Genomic DNA, 3,527 nt, shown 5'->3' with positions numbered 1-3,527 from the left:
TTTTAGTAGAAGCAACTAGTAATTATCAACAAGATTCAATCAATATACGTACTCGGCCCCTCCTATACTCGAATCCTGCCTCCGCCACTGCTCGCCGCCGCGACCATTGCCCTTGGTGAAGTCGCCACCCTAGCACATAAAGTCTGGGATCACGCGGTGGAATGCGCTGCCCCTGTAATGCAGCGCCTTGCCGCTCTTGCCGACGCCCTTCTCACCGGTGCAGAGAGCACGGAAGTTCTCCGCCGTCTTGGGCACGTCCTTGGAGAACAGCCTCATCACGATGCGGCCTGCAGGGGCGCCGCCGATGGTCACGTCGAAGAACGTCGTCGGGAGCCGGAGGAGGTTGTGGGCGTCGACGAGGGCGCGCCATGCACGGCAGACGCGTCAGGACTTGGCGATGGCGTTGCACGGGAGGCGGCGGAGGATGCCGAGTAGCACGTCGTAAGGGAAGCACACACCATTGCCGTCGCCGTTGGTCCCCTCCATGTGGCCGACCGGCAGGCGTGCAGATCGATCAGCTCTGGGAAGGCAGAGATGTAGGGATCGATAGAGGGAAACGAAGGAGTCCATAGATGAATTGTGCGTAATAATATGGACCTATCTTGTACGTCTACGTGAGTCCATGTCCAACACGCAACACCCGTCTCTTTTGGACTTTCTATTCTTTGCTGGGATTGATTTTGCTTTGGCTTGGATCGATCGGGCTCTGCGTAAGGAAGGATTTGCTGTCGAATCTCTACTCCTATCATGTTTTTTTTCATCCCACATTCCACCTCACTGTTAGCCGCGTCAAACCAAAAAAACGACGTTGCGATGCCCCAGACAGTCCAAGACCGCACCTCCCGTCGCACCCATCTACAAGCAAAGGAAAAAACCTACGAAAATTAACCAACGAAAAAACCCTACGAAAATTAACCAATGAAAAAACCCTAAACCAATCGCACGCACGACTCTCCTGCCGTCCACTCGCACGCCCGACTCACTGCCCTCGTTCGCGGCCGCCCTCTATCCCTTCACCGCCGCCGCACCATCCCTTCGCCGTCGCCGCGCCATCCCTTCGTTGCCGCCCTCCATCGGACAATCCGCTTGAGGAGACGCTGCCGATCCGTGCGAGATAGGGGAGGGGCGATCTCGCCGCCGCGGACCTCACATGGCGCACGAGAACGCGCCGCCGCAGACCTCACTGGGCGCACGAGATCGCCGCCGCCGACCTCACAGGGAAGACGCAATTTCTCCTCCGTTGCCGTCCCTCCGCATCGTCTTCCTCCTCTCTACAAACCCTACGCGCCGTCTTTGTCCTCCGCTACCGCCCGTCCGCACTGTCTGCTGCCTCCGTCGGACTCATCGATCGTGCCCTGGTCGAGGGCCCCGAATCGTGGGACGACGGCGTGGACCACCACAAAGGCTTGGCGGTGTAACCCCAGGGCGTGGCGGCGTTGCGGCCAACGAGCAACCCCTGAAGTGCGTGCCCCCTGACCCGTGGGACGACGACACGGAGGCAATCACATAACCCAACGGCAGGGCGTGGCGGCGTTGCGGCCAGCGAGGAGCGCCGTTAGGGCGTGCCCTGAATCGAGCGGAACAGGTATGTTCACTTTGTGTTTGCTTTCTGTAGTCTCAAAGCACACTAGTAGAAAACAGGGCTTTGGTCCAGGCCAGGTCAGCCCATTAGTCCCGGTTCAGTCCAGAACCGGGACCAATGTGGGCATTGGTCCTGGTTCGTGAGCCCAGGGGGCCGGCCGGGCCACGTGGGCCATTGGTCCCGGTTCATCTGGACCTTTTGGTCCCGGTTGGTGGGATGAACTGGGACCAATGGGCCTCACTCCTGGCCCATCACCATTGGTCCTGGTTGGTGGCTTGAACCGGGACCAAAGGCTCCCCTTTAGTATCGGCTCATGTCATCAACCGGGACCAATGAGGTGCCTATATATACCCCTCGCTCGCGAGCAGAGCACCCCAGTGCTCTGTTTTTCTCTGGCCGAGGGGGACAACACTGTTTGTGATGAGTTGTACTTGTTGTCCATGGGACCATCTTTGACTGTATTGACTTACAAAAGATACGAGATAAATGGGAATACATTTTACACGATCGCCCAAGATCAAAAGAGCACCAACCAAAACAGCGGTGTCCGCTTTGATGCAGCAACCGAGAACGGAAAGGACACATATTATGGTTACATAGTGGACATATGGAAACTTGACTACGGACCTGATTTTAAGGTCCCTTTGTTTAAGTGCAAATGGGTCAATCTGTTAGGCGGCGGGGTACAGGTAGACCCACAGTACGGAATGACAACAGTGGATCTGAAAAATCTTGGGTACACCGACGAACCGTTCGTCCTAGCCAATGATGTGGCACAGGTTATCTATGTGAAGGACATGTCTACCAAACCGAGAAAAAGAAAAGATAAGGAAGCAAATACATCATACAATGAGCCAAAGCGCCACATAGTTCTTTCAGGAAAAAGGGACATCCTGGGAGTGGACGGCAAGACAGACATGTCTGAAGATTATGAAAAGTTTCATGAAATTCCTCCCTTCAATGTCAAGGCCGACCCAAGCATCCTGATAAACAATAAATATTATCCATGGTTACGGCGCAATAAGCAAATGACACAAGCGAAGAAAAAGTGAAGACTTTCTCCCGCAACTATTATGATGATACCATGCCAACTTTGTAACACACGAACATGCTACCATTGTCCGTTTTGTACATGCACATGCTATGTGGGTGAAATTATGATACCATGCCAACTTTCAACTTTTTCAGATTTCATTTGAAATGCTTTCATGTCTTATGGTTCGGCCCTCGTAATACCATGACCATTAGTCCCTGGCCCATGCCAACTTTCAACTTTCTAAAACTAATGGCACTAACAGAAAGTTTATAATTTTGCTCCTCGCCCCTGGCCCATGACCATTAGTCCCGGTTTGTGCCACAAACCGGGACTAAAGGGTTGGTCCTTGTTGCGGGCAGAGTTTAGTCCCACCTCGCCAACCGAAGGGGGCTCACACCGGTTTATAAGCCCTTCCCTCTCTGCCTCGTTGAGCTCCTCTCAAAGTGAAAATAGATGCCCTAATAGAGAAAAGTTTAACCTAAATTCATAGTGAATTTCTCTGAAATTCATAGAAATTTACTAAGAATTTAGGTTGAATTTTCTCCATAAGCGCATCTATTCTCATTTTTTAGTAAGTTAATCACAAACTTGTGATTCAAACAATTTTCAAAGAATTCAAATTTTAACCATTCAAATTTGAAAACTAATGGCACTAACAGAAAGTTTATAATTTTTCTAAAACTAATGGCACTAACAGAAAGTTTATAATTTTGCTAACCTAAAAGCAAACAGAATTAAAAATTAAAGCAAAAAACAAAAGAAAATAAATAATGCAAAAAACAAATAAAAAAACAGGAAAAAACTATTTTTATAGTAAAGTTAATCACAAAATAAAATAAATAAAGCAACAAAGAAAACAAAAAAACTAAAAAAGTGTTTTCAAATTTGAAAACTAATGGCACTAACAGA

The 3,527-nt window shown here is 49.9% G+C and overlaps 1 pseudogene; it reads right to left on the bottom strand.

The window, feature by feature from the left end:
- LOC119314753 overlaps positions 1-486 on the bottom strand; it is a 2,256-nt pseudogene extending 1,770 nt beyond the window's left edge.
- Positions 487-3,527: the final 3,041 nt, after the last annotated feature.

Source organism: Triticum dicoccoides, chromosome 6A (assembly GCF_002162155.2).
Source record: "Triticum dicoccoides isolate Atlit2015 ecotype Zavitan chromosome 6A, WEW_v2.0, whole genome shotgun sequence".
NCBI classification, from domain to species: Eukaryota; Viridiplantae; Streptophyta; class Magnoliopsida; order Poales; family Poaceae; genus Triticum; species Triticum dicoccoides.
Note: the sequence above shows the minus strand (reverse complement) of the source record. Positions and strands in the feature narration are given on the sequence as shown.